The sequence below is a fragment of the Ailuropoda melanoleuca genome, chromosome X (genome assembly GCF_002007445.2).
Source record: "Ailuropoda melanoleuca isolate Jingjing chromosome X, ASM200744v2, whole genome shotgun sequence".
NCBI lineage: Eukaryota > Metazoa > Chordata > Mammalia > Carnivora > Ursidae > Ailuropoda > Ailuropoda melanoleuca.
Window position 1 is genome coordinate 75,778,091 of NC_048238.1, and position 24,841 is coordinate 75,802,931.

Sequence of the window (24,841 nt, forward strand, 5' to 3'; positions counted from 1 at the left end):
TTGGTTCTCAGGCAATCAGCAGCCATCTTTAGGTATGGGCCAAAAGTCTCATTAACATAACAAAAGACACCTTTGCCACTCTCCTCACCTAGGAAATTCCAAGGGTTTTAGGAGCTCTGTGCTAGAAACACAGATGAAGACCAAATACATATTTTTTACTATAAATCACAATTATCATAGGCAGTGATAGAAAATTAATGCAATGGTCAAAGAGGGAGATTTTAGAGAGAAAGATCTCTCTTGGCATAATAAGTGAATGCTCAGACTGTGGCCTTCTTCCTGATTCTTTGAGGACTCTAGAGCTCAGTGAGCCAAGAGGACTAAAGAAGTTTAATACAATGAAAGGTGGAATAGATTGTCTACTTGTGAATGTTTATCTATTAAAATAAATAGCCTACATAAACATCAGGCCAAAATCTTCAAAATTTGTTTCAGAAGAAACATGTAGCATTTTGACTACATTTTCCCTTTGCATCATTATTTTTTTTCACTAATGCAAGAAGCATTTAGTGTGTGCCCACAATGTCCAAGGAACTGGACTGCATGCCAGAGATGCTGAGTTAAACAAAATGAAATCACTGTCCTAAAAGAGCTCTTATTCAAAGGGGGGTGATAAACAAGTAGGCTAACAGCTGTATTTTACTGTGAAATGTATTCTTGGGGAAGGGATAATGGCATGCTGGGGGAGCTCAGATATTTATTCAGCCTGAAGGATTAGAGAAGGCTTCCCTGAAGAGGTAATGTGTTGACTGTCATGAAGGACAAGTAAGAGGCAACCAGGTGAAGGTGACAGGGCAGGAGTTGCTGAGAGGAAGAGCATGGTATAACTTGCACTCCAGCATTTCTCCCATGAGATCATAATGAAGCTTGTCTCCAGGAGAGATCACATACTTGTTGAGCTTTTACTTAGGCCCTATCCTGCTTCCCTCACTCCCTCTCGGAGCATTCTCTCAATGAGTAATTTGAATAAGAAACTCCATCTCAGGTTCAGTTTTTAGAGAATCTGACCCAAGACAGATAGGAAAACAAGATTCTGGTGGTGGGGAAGGCTGATTAATTCAGTTTGGGACATATTAAGAATGAGGTGCCTGTGGGACATCAAGGTGGAACTATTCCAAATACAGTTGGGTATTTAGGGTTTGGGGCTCAGGAAAGAAGTATGATCTGGATAAATAAGCTTGGAAACTTTACGTATGCAAAGCATGGTACATGACATTAATGGGAATGGATGAGATAGCCCAAGGAAAGCATACAGAATAAAAAGAGAAGAGGGAAATATCAACATTAAAAAATGGAAAAGGAAGGACATCCTGCATAGACTTAGAAAAGAGGCCAGGTAAGTGGAAAAAAGACTATTTACAACAATATTATGAATACCACAGGAAGAGTTTCAGGAAATTGAGGTAAATGCCAGAAAGAATTTCAGAAAAATATTATAAATACCAGATAAGTCAGTTGAAGATGAAAACAGAAACTACCTGATGAATTTGACCAGTACAAAATTATTAATTATAGAAACTTAACCTATAAATATGTTTATACAGATATACAAAGATATATGTAGACAAGTATATAGACAAATTATATATATAATATATATTATATATATATATATATGTATTTCATGTGAGAAATAAGGGAAAGGATTAAATCACAAATTATTCTGTTTTGAACATTGAGGGTATGGTGGGACATTTATTGAGATGGAATACACTGGCTTAGAATATGAACCTACTTCTCCAACAGGGTGATCCAAGTTGAGGTTGAATTATCCCTGGTGTTAATGGCAGCTATTGACCTTTCAAGCATAAAAGCCTGGCATCCATTACAAGTCACTTAGTCCAATGCAGCTTAAACCAGCTAAGGCGAACATGGAAATTCAGCCCACACATAGCAAAGTGGGCACTTACTATTAAGGTTTTATTGTGCCATCTCTTACGAAACAAGCAGCCAAAACTATTGGGTTCTAAGCCTCTCTTGGAATACAGAATACAAAATGGTTATGTCTGTTAGCTATTCAACACAAATCTATTTCCCTTCTTATTGGGAAAACAACTAGTCCACATTTTACAGCCTCCCTTGGAGCTAAGTGTAGCCATATGACTGAATTTAAACTGAAATGTAAAAGGAAGTAATACATTCCTTTTCTAGGGTAAGGCTTTTAAGAAATAAATATATGCCTTTCATGTTATTTTTCACTTGTATAGATGAATGCAGATGATGACAGTGTCCTAGGAAATGGCAGAGCCATAAAATGGTTATATTCTGGGTCCCTGAATCCCTACATTGGAAGGAAGTCACCTGCCAACAAAGAACACCTACCTTGTACTGTTATTTGGGTGAGAATTAAACTTCTGCTGTGTTTAAGACATTAAATATTTGGGGGTCTATTTGTTACAGAATCTAGCTTTACACTGGTAGCCCTACCATGGAAAATGTTCAGGCCCAGGTTTTCCTTAGATCTTTGCAGTCTTATGTCCTCAGCTACAACCAACAGAGAAAAGCCCATATAGGAACCAGGTAGATACCTACATGCAGTCATGTTCTACTGATATTTTGTACAACCCCAGGAAGCAGAGAATGTTTGGAACACTTTTTTAGCAAGACGGTCATCTGAACATTTACTGGGTAGGCATGTACTTCACCCTTTCAATAATATGCCCCAAGTGGTTATCATCAAATGTTCAAGAGTTAAATTGTCCTGTCTCCCAAGATGTTTGTTAGTACTGCATCTGACATGAAACCCTTAAGCATACGATCACCAGAGAAACCTGCTCCTGAGTCAAACATTAGCTTATGTGATCTTACAGATGCCTTTAACTGTTTGACAATGTTTTGGGGACATTGTAACATCAGAATAATTCCTACTTGCACTGCAGCTGCAACACCATCCTAGTGGTAGGTATGGACCCTTAATGAAAATTTAATTCTCCACATCAGTGCCTGCCATTTCTATATCAGCCATTGCGACCTATTTTGGCAATAAGATTTTCTACTTCCATGGACTAAATGGCTGCTATGTCTTCTTCCTCTTTTTCATTTTGTTTTGTTTTGTTGTAAGGAGCTATTGTTCAAGACCTCCTACACTTGTATCAATCTATTCACTCTTCACCACCCAGAGGTCGATGATCATATAGAACATATTAACCAGGTACTAGTGGAAGATTTCTGAAGCTGTTTCCTGCCAGTAACACTTCATTAATTTAACAAACATGTATTGAGCACCTTACTGTGTGTTAGGCCCTGAGGTAAGGGCTGGCAAGACAAATGGTGAACAAAATATTATACGGTCCCTGACTTCTTAATTAAATGATTACATGAAGAAATGAAAACTTGAGGGGCACCTGGGTAGGTGGCTCAGTTGGTTAAGCGTTTGCCTTCAGCTCAGGTCATGATCTCAGGGTCCTAGGATGGAGCCCTGCATTGGACTCCTTGCTTAGCGGGAAGCCTGCTTCTCTCTCTCCCTCTGCCTGCTGCTCCCCCTGCTTGTGCCCTCTCTGTGTCAAATAAATAAATAAAATCTTTAAAAAAAGAAATGTAAACTTGCAACTCTGACAAGTCCTATAAAGGAGAGATACATAATGTAATTATGTATAATTAGGGCTTTGACCAATCAGGGAGGTCGAGGGAGGGTTCCTGGGAAGTGACAATTGAGCTGGGAGCTAAAAGATAAGTAGAATTAACAAAGCAAAGAAGGGAGAGAAAGGTATTCCAGAGATTGGAGTATCATGTGAAAAGGCTCTGTGCCAGGAGCACATCACAATCCAGGGACTGAAAAAAAGCCAGTGTGGCTGATGCAGAGAGGGCAAGGGAAATATTGTGGTATGAGATAAGGCTGAAGAGGAAGGGCAGAGCCAGACCATGGAAGATCTAATAGACCATTTTAAGTAGCTTTTTCTTGATATTAACGGCAATTAGAGGCACTTTTATACCATGTAGGATGTAGTAAGTCATGGCAGACTACCATTCCTGATACCACAACATTAAAAAGCCAGATAAATTGCAAAAATATCATATTTTAAAAGACAAGGATATGTATAAGCAATAAAAAAGGACCTGAAATTAAGAGGGGCAGGAACCCTTCTGAAATAAGCAGATTGTTGTCAGCCATTTTCTTCCCTGGGGACATTTGCTAATTCTTGGTACAAGCTGGAGACCAGGTGCAGCCTAGCAGAAGGGCTTTGCTGGGAAAAAGAGAAAATCAGAAAAATTTCAGCAATTGTGGAGTACCGGCATGACAATTAATAAACTTAGGGAGACCTACATGTGAGCTGGTCCCCCTGGCCCAGTATATATTCTGAGTTTGGAAACTAAGAGAAGACTAGGAAGCTTCTATAAAGTGAGCTGAAATCTCCTTTAGTCTTCCCAATATTTAGAACAATAAGTCTCACTATAAGAATAAGGCCTGCCACAAATACACGTCTGGACTATTCCTCAAAATATTTGCCAAACTTGGAAGCTTCATGGGGTAAGGGGAGAGGCCGAATAATAGAAATCAAAGGCTCTGAATCACAGTCTGGACATACCAATCTTTCAAAGTGGAGAATACAGAATCCTGCAGGCTTTTGGAGGGATGTGTGTAGGAAACATAACAGAACTAGAGGTGAACTGAGCCTAATTAAAACTACAACATAGGTTCAATTCAGCTCAGTCTCTGATTAGATTAATGTGTTTATTCCTTCACCCTACCTACCTAACAGATGAAAAGAGAAAACTCTCATTGATAGAACATATTACCTGGAACCTCTACAGTGTCTTTATATAAAATTTCTACCATATAATAAAAAAAAATTACCAGGTGTTTGAAGAGGCAGAAACAAAGGAGACAGAAGACAATGGAACATGTCTAAATAATCCATAGACCAAAACCCCCATAAAATATGGACCAATATTTTTTAAACCATGAAGGTAGTGGAGAGAGACCAAACACACAAATGGAGGTAAAGATAAACCTGAAAAACACACTAAAATAGGTAAAATTTGTGTTTTTTGTTTTTTTTGCTTTGTGAGACTGTATTCCCCAAACTGCACATGACTTAGGAGACAGAAACTGCATCCTGGCAGGTTTGAGGTGTCAGAAGGCAAAGTCTGGAGGCAATAGAATACTAGAAATTTAGGGAAGAATTCCTGGAAGGTAATATGCTATAAAGCAAGTTCAATCCCAAAATATACATATGAAATTTGCTCAAAACTGCACTTATCATGGTGAGCATCTCATAAAATATGTAATTGTGAATCGCTATGTGGTGCACCTGAAATTAATATAATATTGTAGGACAACTCTATTTTAATTAAAAATTATTTTTAAACTCCCCAAATCCCTGGCTGAACGTTAATCTTTGCATGCATGGGGAAGATCCCAGGGACCTCATAAAAAGGCAACAACTAAACCTGAAAGTACAGACCAGAGATTTTAGTTACTACATACCACAAGGAAGAAGCTGAAAATTGAGTCTAGGCAAGATAATTGCCTGCAAAAACAAAATATCATTCTTCAGAGCAATCTAACAGAATCCAGAATTTCTGAAATGTAGCATTCATAACGTTCAGCAATCAACCAAAAAGCCTTAGATATGCAAAGAAATAGGGAAATGAGAGCTATACTCAAAAAAATAAAAGCAGTCAGTAGAAATCAACCCTGAGATGATATAGGTGTTGCAACCAATAAAAAAGAACTTTAAAGCAGATATTCCAAATATATTGAGGACTCATTATCTCAGCCCATACACAGAAACTAATTCAAGATGGGTCTTGGTCCTAAGTCTGGAATCTTGGATAGGCAAGGGTTTCTGGGAAATTAAAATAAAATAAAATAATAGATTGAACTGCCTCAAAATTAAAAATTTTGCTCATCAAGAGATAGCACTAAGAAAATAAACAAGCCACAGACTGAGGAAAAATATTATAAAACATGTATCTGACCAAAGGTTTATATCCAGGATACATGAAGAATGTCTACAATTCAAAAATTAAATGACAAAAAAACCCAATTTTTATTAAATGGCAAAAATTTGAATGGGCAATTCACAAAAGAAGATACACAAAAAAATGATAAACATATGAAAGCCATGAAGAAACGCAAATTAAAACCACAATAAGATACCATTTCACACACACCAGAAAGGCAAATATCAAAAAGATAGATGCTGTTGAGAATTTAGAACAAATGGAACATCCATACATTTCTGATAGCAGTGCAAAATGTTACAACCAATTAGATTAGCTGTTTCGATGTTTTATATAAAGTTACACTTGAATCTGCTCTATGACTCATTTAGTCTATCCTTTTGTTAATATTTTTTTTATTTTAATTTTTTTATTATATTATGTTAGTCACCATACAGTACATCCCTGGTTTCTGATATAAAGTTCGATGATTCATTAGTTGCGTATAACACCCAGTGCACCATGCAATATGTGCCCTCCTTACTACCCATCACCAGCTTATCCCATTCCCCCACCCCCCTCCCCTCTGAAGCCCTCAGTTTGTTTCTCAGAGTCCATAGTCTCTCATGCTTCATTCCCCCTTCTGATTACCCCCCCTTCTTTATCCCTTTCTTCTCCTACTGATCTTCCTAGTTCTTATGTTCCATAGATGAGAGAAATCATATGATAATTGTCTTTCTATGCTTGGCTTATTTCACTTAGCATTATCTCCTCCAGTGCTGTCCATGTTGCAGCAAATGTTGAGAATTCGTTCTTTCTGATCGCTGAGTAATATTCCATTGTGTATATGGACCACAGCTTCTTAATCCAGTCATCTGTTGAGGAGCAACTCAGTACCTTCCACAATTTAGCTATTATGGACAATGCTGCTATGACCAATGGGGTGCATATGGCCCTTCTCTTCACTACGTCTGTATCTTTGGGGTAAATACCCAGTAGTGCAAAGGCTAGGTCATAGAGTAGCTCAATTTTTAACTTTTTAAGGGACCTCCACAGTGTTTTCCAGAGTGGCTGGACCAACTTGCATTCCCACCAACAATGTAGGAGGGATCCCCTTTCTCCACATCCTCTCCAGCAATTGTTGTTTCTTGCCTTGTCAATTTTTGCCATTCTAACTGGCATAAGGTGGTATCTTAGTGTGGTTTTCATTTGAATTTCCCTGATGGCTAATGATTTTGAACATTTTTTCATGTGTCTGTTAGCCATTTGTATGTCATCATTGGAAAAGTGTTCATTCCTTCTGACGATTTTATGATTTGTTTGTTTCTCTCATAGTGAGTTTCAGAAGTTCTTTGTAGATCTTGGATACCAGTCTTTCATCTGTAGGATCATTTGCAAATATATTCTCCCATTCCGTTGGCTGCCTCTTAGATTTTTTGACTGTTTCCTTGGCTGTGCAGGAGATTTTATCTTGATGAAGTCCAACAAATTCATTTTATCTTTTGTTTCTCTTGCCTTTGGAGATGTGTCATGAAAAGGGTTGCTTTGGCTGATGTCGTAGAGGGTGCTGCCTATGTTCTCCTCCAGGATTTTGATGGATTCCTGTCTCACATCAAGGACTTTCTCCATTTGGAGTTTATATTTGTGTATGGTGTGAGAGAGTGGTCAAGTTTCATTCTTTTGCATGTAGCTGTCCAACTTTCCCGGCACCATTTATTGAAGAGACTGTCTTTTTTCCACCAGATGTTTTTTCCTGCTTCATCAAAGATTAGTTGCCCAAAGAGCCGAGGGTCCATTTCTGGGTTCTCTATTCTGTTCCATTGGTCTATGTGTCTGTTTTTGTGCCAGTACCATGCTGTCTTTGTGATCACAGCTTTGTAGTACAGCTCGAAATCCGGCATTGTGATGCCCCCAGCTTTGTTTTTCCTTTTCAACAGTTCCTTGGAGATTCGGGGCCTTTTCTGGTTCCATACAAATTTAAGGACTATTTGTNGTGTTCCTGATCTTGAGGGAAAGGCTTCCAGCTTTTCCCCATTGAGAATGACATTTGCTGTAGGCTTTTCATAGATGGTTTTTATGAGTTTGAGGAATATATCCTCTATCCCTACACTCTGAAGTGTTTTAATCAGGAAAGGATGCTGTATTTTGTCAAATGCTTTTTCTGCATCTATTGAGAGAATCATATGATTTTTGAATTTTTCCTTCTGGATAAAATCTAAGACACTGATAAGTTTGCAAATGTTGAACCACCCTTGCATCCCAGGGATGAATACCACTTGGTCATGATGGATAATCCTTTTAATGTACTGTTGGATTCTATTAGCAAGGATCTTGTTGAGGATTTTGGCTTCCATATTCATTAGGGAAATCAGTCCATAATTCTCCTTTTTGATGAGGTCTTTGTGTGGTTTGGGGATCAAGGTAATATTAGCCTCATAGAATGAGTTTGGTAGCTTTCCTTCTGTTTCTATTTTTTGAAATAGCTTTAGGAGAATAGGTATTATTTCTTCTTTGAATGTTTGGTAGAATTCCCCAGGAAAACCATCCAGGCCTGGAGTTTTATTTTTTGGAAGGTTGTTTATCACTGACTCAATCTCTTCATAATTAATTGACCTGTTTAAGAAATCAATTTCTTCCTGTTTCAGTCTTGGTAGTTTATAGGTTTTCAGGAAGGCCTCCATCTATTCCAGATTGCTTAACTTATTGGCAAAAAGCTGTTGATAAAAGTTTCTAATAATCCTTCCATTTTTTCATTGGTGTTGGTTGTGACCTCTCCTTTTTCATTCATAATTTTATTAATTTGGGTCCTTTCTCTATTCTTTTGGATAAGCTTTGCCAGTGGTCTGTCAATTTTATTAATTCTTTCAAAGAACCAGCTTCTAGTTCTGTTGATCTGCTCTACTGTATTCCTGGTTTCTAATTCATTAATTTCTGCTCTAATCTTGATCAACTGCTTTCTCGTGTGTGGGTTAGGCCTGTCCCTCTGTTGCTGTTCAGCTTCATGAGGTGAGAATATAAAAACTGCATTTTCGATTTTTCTATTCTTTTGAGTGAGGCTTGGATGGCTATGTATTTCCCCCTTAGTTTTCTATTCTTTTGAGTGAGGCTTGGATGGCTATGTATTTCCCCCTTAGGACTGCCTTTGCAGTATCTCATAGGTTATGGACTGTTGTGTTTTCATTCTCGTTGATCTCCATAAATAGTTTAAATTGATTTTTGATTTCCTGGTTTATCGAATCATTCCTGAGCAGGATGGTTCTTAGTCTCCAAGTGTTTGAGCTTCTTCCAAATTTTTCCTTCTTAAGAATGTTCCATGGGCATTAGAATAGAATGAGTATTCTTTGGTTCTGGGGTGTAGTGTTCTATATACATCTATGTGGTCCAACTCATCGAGTATGGCATTCAAAGCCCTTGTTTCTTTGTCAATTTTCTGCATGGGTGCTCTATTTCTGAGAGTGGAGTGTTGAAGTCCCCTACTATTAGTGTATTTTTATCTATATGTCTCTTTATTGTGGTTAAGAGTTGGCTCGTGTATCTTGCTGCTCCCCTGTTGGGGGCATATATATTTATAATTGTCATATCCACTTGTTGGATACATCCTTTAAGAAAACTCATCGAGTATGGCATTCAAAGCCCTTGTTTCTTTGTCAATTTTCTGCATGGGTGCTCTATTTCTGAGACTACCCCAGCTTTCTTTTGAGGTCCATTTGCGTGAAAGATGGTATTCCATCCCTTTACTTTCAGTCTGAATGTATATTTAGGTTCAAAATAAGTCGCTTGTAGACAGCAAATGGATGGGTCATCTCTTTTATCCTATCTGCAACCCTGTGGCGTTTTATGGGAGCATTTAGGCCACTTAAATTGATACTGATTATTGAGAGATATGATTTTAATGTTGCCATGTTGCCAGTAAACTGTTTGATTCTATAGATTGTGACTTTCTGTTCTGTATCACTTTGGGGACTTTTTACTTTTATAGAACCCCCCTTAATATCTCCTGTAGGGCTGGTTTCGTGGTGACGAAATTGGTCAATGACTGGCGATTCTGGAAGGTCTTTATTTCTCCATCTATTCTGAATGACAGCCTTGCTGGATAAAGGATCCTTGGCTGCATGTTAGACAGGTCTGATGTAATCCTGATACCTTTGCCTTGGTACGTGAGAAATTTCTTTGCCCTGGCCGCTTTCAATACTGTATCCTTGGATCTAATATTTGCGAATTGCACTATGACGTGACGTGGTGTAGGTTTGTCGTGGTTGAGCTTGGGAGGGGTCTTCTCTGCCTCTTGGACACGAATGTTTGTTTGTTTGTCGTGGTTGAGCTTGGGAGGGGTCTTCTCTGCCTCTTGGACACGAATGTTTGTTTCCCTTGCTAGATTAGGGAAGTTTTCAGGTACAATTTGTTCAAGTATCCCTTCTAGACCTCTGTTTTTCTCCACCTCCTCGGGGATACTGATGATTCTGACATTGGAACATTTCATTGAGTCAGTAATCTCTCGTAACCTACATTCTTGAGTGTGGATTATATGAGTCCAGATTCTATTTTAGCTTTCTCTTCTACTGACCCATCCTCCAATTCCTGATACGTTCTTCTGCCTCATTCACCCTGGCCATCAGAGTCTCTAGTTTTGACTGCATTTGGCTCATAGAATTTTTAATTTCTGCCAGATTCGCTGTCATTTCTGCCCTTAGAGATTCTATATTCTCATTAACATTTCTGTTAATACTTTTTTCAAGTCTACACATCATCTTGACCATTGTTACTCTGAATTCCATTTCTGATAATTTGGTTATATCCATATCCATTAGTTCTGTGGCAGAGGCCACAGACTCATTGTCTTTTCTTTGCTGGGGGGGGGATTTCTCCTTCTCGTCATTCTGATGAGGAGAGGTTGCGGGGTTGTCCAGAACCCAAATTACTGACTGGGACCCAGGCAGTGTGCACTTGTTTTATAGGGACCTTAGGGATGTGGGCTTCTTGATTTTTCAGCCTGCCTTCTGGGGGAGGGGCCTGCCGCCCCGATACTCAGGCAACCCTGTTTGGGTAGAGTCTCTGTGTCCCCTGCGAGGGGGGATGGGGATGGGCACATTGTGAGCCGGTATTTCCAGGCTTTTGTTCTCTGACAGCTTTCCCTAGAGGTCTGCTGTGCCTCTTCTGAGAGCAGCAGTGGCCGAATCTCAGCCTCTGTCTCAGAACAGAGGGATCACAGACCGTTCTCCACTGATGTTCTGGCCACTTTAACTCTGTCTTTTGGTGCCGCTCAACCCTGCAGCCTCCCGGAATGTGCGCCCCACACCCAGCGTCACAGTCCTCACTTCCAGGGCCGGCGCGTCTCTGTCCTTTGTGTTTCTTTCTTTTTTTTAAAGATTTTATTTATTCGACAGAGATAGAGACAGCGAGCAAGAGAGGGAACACAAGCAGGGGAGTGGGAGAGGAAGAAGCAGGCTCATAGCGGAGGAGCCTGATGTGGGGCTCGATCCCACAACGCCAGGATCACGCCCTGAGCCGAAGGCAGACGCCCAACCGCTGTGCCACCCAGGCGCCCCTGTGTTTCTAACACCGCCAGCCGCCAGCTACCAGCCGCCCCTGCATGCTCCCAGAGCTCCCGGTCTCAGTCTGGTTCCAGTGAGCACACTGGAGCTCCGTTTCAGTCTGGTGGCATGCATTCCCCAGCTCATGGTCTCAGTCTGCTCTCTTGCGGGTGCCGGTCCGCGAGTCCTCCCGCTTCCCCATGCAGATGGCTACCGCTTCCCAGCACCCGAAAGCGGCAGCTTCCTCCCCCTTCCGTTTATCTTCTAATATCTGTGCGCGGTTTCAGGGGTCCCGGCTTCGTACCTCAATACTCAGCACTGGAGATATTCATTTGTAGAGATCCAGATGTATCTTCCTGTGTCTCAGGCTGATTCCATGGATGTTCAGGCTGGTCTGGTACCTATCCAACTCGACTCAGGGGACCGGCTGAAAAAGGCGTCCCCTACTCCTCCGCCATCTTCCCAACACCCTAAGATTTTATTTTCTTAACTGATTTCTACACCCAACATGGGGTTCAAGCTCACAACCCTGAGATCAAGAGGTGCACGCTCTACTGACTGAGCCAGCCTTCAGCTAGAACACTGTTTAAGTATTTACCCAAGAGGAATGCAAACATATGTTCACAAAAATACATAAAAAATTTATAGTTGCCTATTAAAAGATACGCAACATCACTAATCATTTGAGAAGTACAAATCAAAACAACAGTAAGATATTATGTCATACCCACTAGGGTGGCTACTATCAAAATTTTTTTGAGAAACCTGAAAATAACAGGTGCTAGCAAAGATATGAAGAAATTAAAAGTCTTGCATACTGTTGTTAGGATTGTAATTAAATGGTGCAACCACTGTGGAAAATTATATGAAGATTCCTCAAAAAATTAACAATAGAGCTACCATATGATACAGTAATCCCACTTCTGGGTATATACCAATGAATTGAAAACAGAGGCTCAGAGATATACTTGCAAACTCATATTCATAGGAGCACCATTCACAATAGCCAAGAAGAGAAAGTAATCGAAATGTCCTTCAAGAAATGAATGAATAGGTCAGAAGCCTTGGGAGTGGGGTCCGGGCCTGGACCGGTGTCAACACTCCTGCAGGACTGTCCACCTCTACTCGATCAGAAATTTAGAGCCATGTGGGGGAGGAGTTAAGATGGCAGAGGAATGGAGGACTCCTTTTTCAGCCGGTCTCCTGAGTCGAGTGGGATAGGTACCAGACCAGCCTGAACATCCACAGAATCAGCCTGAGACGCATGAAGATACATCTGGATCTCTACAAATGAACATCTCCAGCGCTGAGTATTGAGGTACGAAGCGGGGAGCCGTGAAACTGCGCACAGATACTGGAAGATAAACGGAAGGGGGAGGGAGCCGCTGCGTTCGGGTGCTGGGAAGCGGTAGCCACCCGCACGGGGTAGCGGGCAGACTCACGGACCGGCACCCACGAGACAGCAGACTGAGACCATGAGTCAGGAGCGTGGGCCACCAGGCATCTCATGGAACTCTGGAATACCGATGCACTCAATGGATCCAGACTGACACCGGGAGCTCCGGGAGCACGTGTGGGGCAAGTGGCAGCTGGCGGCTGGCGGCTGGCGGCATTAGAAACACAAAGGACAGAGACGCGCCGGCCCTGGAAGTGAGGGCTGGGGCGCTGGGTGTGGGGCGCACATCCTGGGATGCTGCAGCGTTGAGCAGCACCAACAGTAACAGAGTTAAAGTGGCCAGAACATCAGTGGAGAACGGGCCGAATCCCTCTGTTCTGTGACAGAGGCTGAGATTCGGCCGCTGCTGCTCTGACTCTCAGAAAAGGCACAGCAAACCGCCAGGGAAAGCCACCAGAGAACAAAAGCCTGGAAATACTGGCTCACAGCATGCCCATCCCCATCCCCCCTCGCAGGGGACACGGAGACTCTACCCAAACAGGGTTGCCTGAGTATGGGCGCGGCAGGCCCCTCCCCCAGGAGGCAGGCTGAAAAATCAAGAAGCCCACAAACCAGGGCGCCCGGGTGGCGCAGTCACTGAGTGCCTGTCTTTGGCTTAGGGTGTGATCCCGGCGTTTCAGAAAGGAGTCCCTCATCGGGCTCCTCCGCTGGGAGCCTGCTTCTTCCTCTTGCACTCCCCTGCTTGTGTTCCCTCTCTCACTAGTTGTCTCTGCCACAAAAATAAATAAATAAAATCTTTAAAGAAGAAGCCCACATCCCTAAGATCCCTATAAAAAAAGGGCGCACGGCCTGGGTCCCAGTAAATAATTTGGGCTCTGGAACCCCACAACCTCTCCTCATCAGAATGACAAGAGGAGAAGCCCCCCCCCAGCAAAGAAAAGACAGTGAGTCAGTGGCCTCTGCCATGGAAATAACGGATATGGATGTAACCAAATTATCAGAAATGGAATTCAGAGTAACAATGGTCAAAATGATGAGTAGACATGAAAAAAGTATTCACGAAAATGTTAATGAGAATATAGAATCCCTAAGGATGGAAAAGAGAGCAAATCTGACAGAAATTAAAAATTCTATGAGCCAAATGCAGTCAAAACTAGAGGCTCTGACGGCCAGGGTCACCGAGGCAGAGGAACGCGTTAGCGAATTGGAGGATGGGTTAGTAGAAGAAAAAACGAAAATAGAAGCTGGACTTAGAAAAATCCATGCCCACAAATGTAGGTTACGGGAGATTACTGACTCAATGAAACGATCCAATGTCAGATTCACCGGCATCCCCGAGGGGTTGGAAAAAAACAGAGGTCTAGGAGAGAAATTTGAACAAATTGTAGTTGAAAACATCCCTAATCTAGTGAGGGAAACAAACATTCGTGTCCAAGAGGCAGAGAGGACCCCTCCCAAGCTCAACCACAACAAACCTATGCCACGTCACGTCATAGTGCAATTCGCAAATATTAGATCCAAGGATACAGTGTTGAAAGCGGCCATGGCAAAGAAATTTCTCACGTACCAAGGCAAAGGTATCAGAATTACGTCAGACCTGTCTACACAGACCTGGAATGAGAGAAAGGGTTGGGGGGGCATTTTTAAAGCTCTTTCAGAGAAAAACATGCAGCCAAGGATCCTTTATCCAGCAAGGCTGTCATTCAGAATAGATGGAGAAATAAAGATGTTCCAGAATCGCCAGTCATTGACCAATTTCATCACCACGAAACCAGCCCTACAGGAGATATTAAGGGGGGTTCTATAAAAGTAAAAAGGCCCCAAGAGTGATACAGAACAGAAAGTCACAATCTATAGAAACAAAGCCTTTAATGGCAACATGGCATCATTAAAATTCTATCTCTCAGTTCTCAGTACCAATTTGAATGGTTTAAATTNCAGCAAAGCTGTCATTCAGAATTGATGGAGAAATAAAGACGTTCCAAAATCGCCAATCATTAACCAATTTCGTAACCACGAAACCAGCCCTACAGGAGATATTAAGGGGGGCTCTATAAAGGTAAAAAGGCCCCAAGAGTGATACAGAGCAGCAAGTCACAACCGATACAAAGACTTTAAAGAGAAATGGCATCATTAAAATCATATCTGTCAATAATCTCTATCAATCTAAATGGCTTAAACTCTCCCATAAAATGCCACAGGGTTGCAGATTGGATAAAAAGAAATGATCCATCCATTTGCTGTCTACAAGAGACTTATTTTGAACCCAAAGATGCATTCAGACTGAGAAAAGGGATGGAGTACCATATTTCATGCACAAATGGACCTCAAAAGAAAGCTGGAGTAGCAATTCTCATATCAGATAGACTGGATTTTAAACTAGAGGCCATAGAGAGAGATACAGAAGGGCACTATATTATTCTTAAAGGAAGTATTCAACAAGTGGATATGACAATTATTAATATATATGCCCCCAACAGGGGAGCAGCAAGATACACAAGCCAACTCTTAACCAAAATAAAGAGACATATAGATAAGAACACAGTAATAGTAGGGGACCTCAACACCCCACTATCAGAAATAGACAGAACACCCTGGCAAAAACTAAGCAAAGAATCAAAGGCTTTGAATGCCATACTCGACGAGTTGGACCTCATAGATATATATAGAACACTACACCCCAGAACCAAAGAATACTCATTCTATTCAAATGCCCATGGAACATTCTCAAGAATAGATCATGCTCTGGGACACAAAACAGGTCTCAGCCAATACCAAAAGATTGAAATTATCCCCTGCATATTCTCAGACCACAACGCTCTGAAATTGGAACTCAACCACAAGGAAAAATTTGGAAGAAACACAAACACTTGGAGACTAAGAACCATCCTGCTTAAGAATGACTCGATAAACCACGAAATCAAAAATCAATTTAAACTATTTATGGAGATCAAGNATGAAAAGCCTACTGCAAGCATTATTCTCAATGGGGAAAAGCTGGAAGCCTTTCCCTTAAGATCAGGAACACGACAAGGATGCCCACTCTCGCCACTATTATTCAACATAGTACTAGAAGTCCTTGCAACAGCAATCAGAAGACAAAAAGGGATCAAAGGTATCCAAATCGGCAAAGAAGAAGTCAAACTGTCTCTCTTTGCAGATGACATGATACTCTATATGGAAAACCCAAAGGAATCCACTCCCAAACTATTAGAAGTTATAGAACAATTCAGTAAGGTGGCAGGATACAAAATCAATGCCCAGAAATCAGTTGCATTTCTATACACGAATAACGAGACTGAAGAAAGAGAAATTAGGGAATCCATCCCATTTACAATAACACCAAAAACCATGCGTTACCTTGGAATTAACTTAACCAGAGACGTAAAGGACCTATATGCTAGAAACTATAGATCACTTTTGAAAGATATTGAGGAAGACATAAAAAGATGGAAAAATATTCCATGCTCATGGATTGGAAGAATTAACATAGTTAAAATGTCCATACTACCCAGAGCAATCTACACTTTCAATGCTATCCCGATCAAAATACCGAGGACATTTTTCAAAGAACTGGAACAAATAGTCCTTAAATTTGTATGGAACCAGAAAAGGCCCCGAATCTCCAAGGAACTGTTGAAAAGGAAAAACAAAGCTGGGGGCATCACAATGCCGGATTTCGAGCTGTACTACAAAGCTGTGATCACAAAGACAGCATGGTACTGGCACAAAAACAGACACATCGACCAATGGAACAGAATAGAGAACCCAGAAATGGACCCTCGGCTCTTTGGGCAACTAATCTTTGATAAAGCAGGAAAAAACATCCGGTGGAAAAAAGACAGTCTCTTCAATAAATGGTGCTGGGAAAATTGGACAGCTACATGCAAAAGAATGAAACTTGACCACTCTCTCACACCATACACAAAAATAAACTCCAAATGGATGAAAGACCTCAATGTGAGACAGGAATCCATCAAAATTCTAGAGGAGAACATAGGCAACAACTTCTATGACATCGGCCAGAGCAACCTTTTTCACGACACATCTCCAAAGGCAAGAGAAATAAAAGATAAAATGAACTTATGGGACTTTATCAGGATAAAGAGCTTCTGCACAGCCAAGGAAACAGTCAAAAAAACTAAGAGACAGCCCACGGAATGGGAGAATATATTTGCAAAGGACACCACAGATAAAGGACTGGTATCCAAGATCTACAAAGAACTTCTCAAACTCAATACACGAGAAACAAATAAACAAATCATAAAATGGGCAGAAGATATGAACAGACACTTTTCCAATGAAGACATACAAATGGCTAACAGACACATGAAAAAATGTTCAAAATCATTAGCCATCAGGGAAATTCAAATCAAAACCACACTGAGATACCACCTTACGCCAGTTAGAATGGCAAAGATAGACAAGGCAAGAAACAACAATTGTTGGAGAGGATGTGGAGAAAGGGGATCCCTCCTACATTGTTGGTGGGAATGCAAGTTGGTACAGCCACTCTGGAAAACAGTGTGGAGGTCCCTTAAAAAGTTAAAAATTGAACTACCCTATGACCCAGCCATTGCACTACTGGGTGTTTACCCCAAAGATACAGACGTAGTAAAGAGAAGGGCCATATGCACCCCAATGTTCATAGCTGCATTGTCCACAATAGCCAAATCATGGAAGGAGCCGAGATGCCCTTCAACAGATGACTGGATTAAGAAGCTGTGGTCCATATATACAATGGAATATTACTCAGCTATCAGAAAGAACGAATTCTCAACATTTGCTGCAACATGGACGGCACTGGAGGAGATAATGCTAAGTGAAATAAGTCAAGCAGAGAAAGACAATTATCATATGATTTCTCTCATCTATGGAACATAAGAACTAGGATGATCGGTAGGGGAAGAAAGGGATAAAGAAAGGGGGGTAATCAGAAGGGGGAATGAAACATGAGAGACTATGGACTATGAGAAACAAACTGAGGGCTTCAGAGTGGGGGGTGGGGGATTGGGTTAAACTGGTGATGGGTAATAAGGAGGGCACGTATTGCATGTGCACTGGGTGTTACACGCAACTAGTGAAGCATCGAACTTTACATCGGAATCCGGGGATGTAAGGTATGGTGACTAACATAATATAATAAAAAATCATTAAAAAGAAAAAGAAATGAGTGAATAGCATACAATGGAATATTAATCAGCCCTAAGAAAGAAGGAAATCCAGTTATACATTACCACAAGGATGAACCCTGAAGACATTATGCTACATGAAATAAGCAGTCAATAAGCCAAAAATAAGCCAAATCCACCAATGCTGTATGACTCCACTTATATGAGGTGCCTAGAGTAGTCCCATTCATAAAAACGGAAAGTAGAATGGTGTTAGGAGGAATTGAAGGGAGGGAGAAAAGAGATTTATTGCTTAATGGATACAGAGTTTCAGATCTGCAAGATAAAAAAATTCTGGAGATCTGTTTACAGCAATGTGATTATACTTAACAGGACTGAACTGTATATTTTAAAATAGTTAAGGAGGGCACTTGTGATGAGCACTGGGTGTAAGTGATGAATCACTAAATTCTACACCTGAAATTAAGGTTGATTCTTTGTTTAAAAAAAAGTTAAAATGCTAATTTTGTGTTTTTTCACAACTAAAAAAGGTTATAGTTGCCTTATTCATTACACCAAAAAACTAGAAACTAGTCAAATGTTCGTCAGCAGAATGATAAACAAATTGTGATATATTTATAAAATTAAATAATACTCAGCAATTTAAAAAAGGCACTTCTGTTACATTCAAAAACAATAATTGTGCTTAAAAAGTACTATGTTGAAAGAGAAAAGCCAGGCACATAGGAGTATATATTGCATTATTTTGTTTTTATGAGATCTAAGAACAGGAAAAAAGACTAATTTATGATGATAGAAATCAGAACAGCAGTTGCCTCTGGGCTAGGGGCAATGACTGAGAAGGGAAACAGGGAATTTCTAGGATGATGGACACATTCTATATTTTGTTTTGGGGAGTGGTTACAGAGATATAGGCAATTGTCAAAATTCATTGACTAGAACATCTAATTCTGAATAAAAAATCTATTTTAAAAACACAATGATAGTACGTGAAATAAGCCAGTCACAAAAAAGACAAAGGCTGTATGATTCCACTCATATGAGATAGCTAAAGTAGTCAAATTCACAGAAACAGAAAACAGAATGGTGGTTACAAGGAGTTGGAGGGGGGAGGGTAAGGGGAGGTATTTAATGGTTACAGAATTTCAGTTTTGCAATGTGAAAGAGTTGTGACAAAGTGTTGCAAACTAATGTAAATATACTTAACACTAGTGAATTATATACTTAGAAATGGTAAATTTTGTTATGTTTTTATCATAATTAAAAATAAAGATGAAAGGAGTGCCTGGATGGCTCAGTTGGTTAAGTAAGTGTCCAACTCTTGATTTCAGTTCAGATCATGATCTCAGGGTCAGGAGATCCAGCCCCATGTTGGGTTCTGCCCTGAGTATGGAGCCTGCTTGGGATTCTCTCTCTCCTTCTTCCTCTGCCCCTCCATCACCACCCCTGCTGGTGTGCTCTCTCTCTAAAAAAAAATAAATAAAAATTAAAAATTTTTAAAAACCAACGAGGGGGTACCTGTCTGGCTCAGTTGGTAGAGCATGTAACTCTTGATCTCAGGGTCGTGAGTTCAAGCCCCACCTTGAGCATAGAGATTACTTAATAAAAAAAAATATTTTTAGGGGCGCCTGGGTGGCTCAGTCGTTAAGCATCTGCCTTCGGCTCAGGGCGTGATCCCAGTGTTCTGGGATCGAGCCCCGCATCAGGCTCCTCCACTGGAGGCCTGCTTCTTCCTCTCCCACTCCCCCTGCCTGTGTTCCCTCTCTCGCTGGCTGACTCTCTGTCAAATAAATAAATAAAATATTTTTAAAAATTATTTTTAAAACCAGTAAGATAGCCCTATAAACCCACTACAATGGCTAAAACTATAAAGACTGACGTTATCAAATATTACTGATGATGTAGAGCAAAGGGAACTCTCATAACTTGCATGCAGGAAATTAAAATGGGAAAGGTTTGATAGAGTTTTATAAACTTAAATGTACACTATACTTTAACATAGAAATTCCACTCCTAGGTGTTTAACCAAGAGAAATTAAAATATGTGTCCACAAAAAGGCTTGTAAAAAAAAAAAGAGAGAGACTTATAAAAAGCATATTCCTAGCAGCTTTATTCATATTAGACAAAATTGGAATCAGCCCAAATGCCCACCAATGGGAAAATACATAATTAGATTGTGCTGTATTCATACGATTGAATACCACTCGTCAATGAAAAGAAAAAGCTATTTATACACACACAATAACATGGATCAATATCAGTTGGGATGCTGTATGATACTACTTCTATTAGGTTATAGAAGAAGCAAAATTAATGTAAGATAGGAAAAACCCTAGAACAGTGGTTCCCTCTTTGCGGGGGGCACAAATTTACTAAAGAACACAAAGGAACTTTCTGGAGAGAAAGAAATGTTTCATATCAGGGCTCAGCAATCTTTTTCTGTAAAGGTACATATAATAAATATTTTAGGCTTTGAAGATCATATACTGTTTCTGTTCCATAATCTTTGTTTTCCTTTTTTGTTGTTGTTTTTACAGTCATTTAAAAATGAAAAAACATTTTTAGCTCCCACACTGTGAAAAACAGGCCATAGTTTATGATCCCTATTCCATATCATGATAACCGTGTACACTGTATGGGCATATCCCTTTATCAAAATTATAGATCTATAATATGGGCATTTCAGTGTGTATAATTGTACCTCAAAAATAGAGAACTGTAAAATAGTAACAATAGCAATAATAACCCAGTTAAAGATGAAATAATAATGGTAGAATGTTGATAATTTTTGAAGCTTGGTGATGGGCATATGGAGTTTGGTTATATTATTCTGCTTCTTTTGTATACTTTTGCGATTTTCCAAAGTAAGTTTTTAAAAAGAAAAGAAAGACTTCCAGGATGTAGCTGAAGCAGTATTTAGAAGGAAATTTTTAGCTTTAAGTGACTATATTAGAAAATAAGGAAGGTTTCCAGTTTACAAAATTAGAAAGAGCAACAAATTAAAAACATAGAAAGTGGGGGTGCCTGGTGGCTCAATAAGTTAAGTGGCTGCCTTCAGCTCAGGTCATGATCCCAGGGCCCTGGGCTGGAGTCCGATGTGTGGGGCACCCTGCTCAGTGGGGAATCTGCCTCTCCCTCTCCCCACTGCTAATGCTCTCGCTTGCTCTCTCTTTCTCAAGTAAATAAATTAAAAAATCTTTTTAAAAACTACAGAAAGTAGAATGAAGGAAATAATAAGAATATAAATCAATGAAATAGAAAGCACACTTACACTAGAGAAAAATCAAAAAACCAAAAGTTGATCTTTGGAAAATATTTTAAAAATCGATAGTCCTCTAGCAAAACTAATCAAGAAAGAGAAAACACAAATTATCAATATCAAGAATGAAAAGGGGGCATCACTATAGATCCTAAGGCTACTTAGAAGATTGAATGAGCATATGAGGTACATCTTTGTGACAGTTTCACAGCATATATGAAATGGACAATTTTCTTTTAAGCCATAACTTACCAAAAGTGGTAAAAAGGAGATAAACGGTTTGAATAGTCCACTATCTATTCCCAAAATCGAACCTGTAATTTAAAGTCTCCACACAAAGAAAAGAGCAATAAGAATCTATTCAAAGAGATTTAAGTAGAAAACTGACAAGATCAGATTCTATTTTGAAAAGACCACTTTTCAAAGTGGAGAAAAGATTTGAGAGTGATAAAAGTAGATGTGGAAAGAGTAGTTAAAAGACAATTACCAGTGGTTTCCAGGGATTAGGGAGAGGGAGATATGAATAAGAGGAGCACAGAGGATTTTTAGGGCATTAAAACTATTCCGCATGTTACTATTATGGTAGGTACATGTCATTATTCATTTGTCAAAACCCATAGAACTTACAACACCAAGAATGAACCCTAATGTAAACTATAGACTTTGGGCGATAATGATGTATCAGTGCATATCCATAAGTCATGACAAATGCACCAATCTGGTTCAGGATGCTGATAGTGTGGGAGGCCATGCATGCAGTTTGGGCAGTGGACATATGGGAACTCTGCACTTCCTATTCAATTTTGTTGTGAACCTAAAATGTTTTTTTTAAAAATTACATATATATATATATATATATATATCTCTGGTGGAAGTTGATGGTGTTTTGGAGCAGGACGGTAATAGTCAAAATAGAGGAAAAGAAGAACACTGGAGATTGAAGGAGCATGGAGAATCTTTGAAGTATGAGTTGTAGAAAGTGAACTAACCAATAAAGTATAACGGACTTAAAGGACAGCAGTAAAGGACATTTTAAGAAGAGAAACATGAATTTATAGTGAAAATAATATACCTTGTTGCATGAGTTTCTGTTACAATAATTTGCTATTCGAGTATTGGCCCACTGCCCAAACTACACATATGGCCTCCCCTACTATCAACATCCTGAACCAGAGTGGTACATTTGTCATGACTGATAGACACACTGATACATCATTATCAACCAAAGTCTATAGTTTACATTAGGGTTCATTCTTGGTGTTGTATGTTCTATGGGTTTTGACAAATGTATAATGACATGTATCTACCATAATAATAACGTGCAGAATAGTTTCAATGCCCTAAAAAATCCTCTGTGTTCCACTTATTCATACCTCCCTCTCCCTAATCCCTGGCAACCACAGGCTCAGAGAAAGTCAAGAGTTAGGATCATCCAGAATTTGGATTCTGTAGATGTGTTTGACCAAAAAGTCAGAAATAAGAATGTGTTCAAATAATGGATTATGGAATCTTTTCTATAGCTGGCTCACCAAGATTTCTTTTCCAGTCTGGCTGCTGGTATCCAGTCCCAACATTTTAAGACCATGAAGGCACATAAGTGGTCAAGATGGTGTTGGACACACAGTGATGGCACAGTCAGTTCCATCTCATGCTTCATAAAAGCACTAGAAAGGAGTTGGGGCCTTTCATATGGTAAATTCTGGAAAACCCTGGCCTTCTCCCTAGAGTTGAGTTGCCATCTGCACCTGACATGGCCACAGGAGTCAATAAGGGCACACGTAAAAGGATGTCGTGAGAATAATGGAAACCAGTTTTCTCACTGTGAAAGAACGGAGTCACAATATGAAAAGGGGAAAAAACAAAATGAACTCTGTGGCATTCAATTATAATTGGAACTATTAATATGAATTCATGGTTTTAGATGATAGAGAGAGAGATTTGAATAAGATTAAAATCCATACATGTACACTAATATAAATATATGAATGAATAAATAAATAAATGGTAGAAAAGGTAAGGCTCTTTCTTATAATACAATGCCAACCGATAAGCACAAAACACTGGAGTTAGAAAATCAATGGGTACCTCTGAAACCAATATAAGACATTATATGTTAATTAATTGAATTAAAACTTTTAAAATGTTTAAAAGAAGAAAAAAAGAAAATCAATGGGTGCTAGAATTAGTGAGCAAAAGTTTGATGAAAAAGATATTTACCCAGACTTTAAGTATCTGTTTACAGATTATGTGCTAATTACAGTGGGAAAAAGACAGCAATTATACTGGAGAAATTTAGTAGATTTTGAAACCACCTAAACCAAGTAGTCAAAATTAACATCACAAGTGGGACAACTGATATTGTGGGCCTCCTGATAAAAAGCACTGAAAAAGACAACACATCGTTTCTGCAGTGTTCTGGCTAAAGATGCATAACCTAAATCTAACCATGAGGACCGTGGAATAAACCCAAATTGAGGCACCATCTACCAAATCACTGACCTGAATTCTTCAAAAAATATCTAAGTGAAGAAAAAACAAAGAAAGGCTGAGAAACTGTTCCAGATGAAAGGCACTAAGGAGAAATGACAACTAACCATAGTACGTGATCCTGGATTGGGAAGTGGCCTGGGGAAAATTAGCTACCCTGTATTTTGACCATTGATAAAATTAAAATATGGACCGTAGTTATATAGCATTGTATCAATGTTCAATTTTCCAATTTTGATAATTATACCGTAGTTCTATACAAGAATGCCTTTTTTAGGAAATACACACTGACGTATTTAGAGGTAAAAGGGTGGGATGTCTACACCTTACTCTGAAATGGTTCAGAAAAAATAATATACATAAGCTTATAAAGAATGAAAAGTATTTAGGCAAAATGTGAACAATTGCTTAATCTGGGTAGGGTATACAGAAATTCCTTGAATTATTCTTGCAGCATCTCTGAAAGTTTGAGATCATATCAAAATCAAAAATAACGCCAAAATCATGGACACATTCTACCTTAGGTCAATACCTATCTTCTTATTTCCATACTTCTAGTTAATCAGCTCCCCTAAGTTTGACCCTGTTTGGCTCCCGACTTTGAAGTTATCTCTCTCTGTTTATCATCCTGGATCATCAAGCCAGTGTGGGATTGCCTATTCTAGCTCTGACGTTGGTCCCCTTCTGGATTCATCTCTCATTATTTTACCATCCGCTCCAAGCATCAAAACCGCATGTAAGAGAAATACCAAATCATAGCATCTCATCGGATCCCAGGGATACATCCTGTCCACGGCAAGCCACATATCTCCCATTTCCTCCTTTCCTTTGTTTTCTCACTTGCACAGTGCTCGGGATGTAGCAGGTGTCTGAATCACACCTGTTGGATTGATTTGAACTTGCTTGCTTCACAGATGTGAAGGAATCTGTTATTACTTTCTAAAACTCCCACTCTCATGAGTCTGGAGGAACCAAAGACTGTCTCTGTGAATTTTTTATGAACTCAAAGCTCAAGGAGGAGCCAAGATTTTAAATGGTTTGGAAGGAATCATCCTTATCCCTGCCTTATCTATACACTACTTCTTTAAACAAACCGTCCAAGGACTCTTTAAACATAATTGGTGGGACTCGGGCAATCACCAATTTTTT

At 39.6% G+C, this 24,841-nt stretch overlaps 1 protein-coding gene across 1 annotated transcript in view; it reads right to left on the reverse strand.

Moving 5' to 3' along the window:
* GUCY2F (guanylate cyclase 2F, retinal) overlaps positions 1-24,841 on the reverse strand; it is a 98,951-nt gene that overhangs the window by 32,035 nt on the left and 42,075 nt on the right. The gene's annotated exons all lie outside the window — the stretch shown is intronic.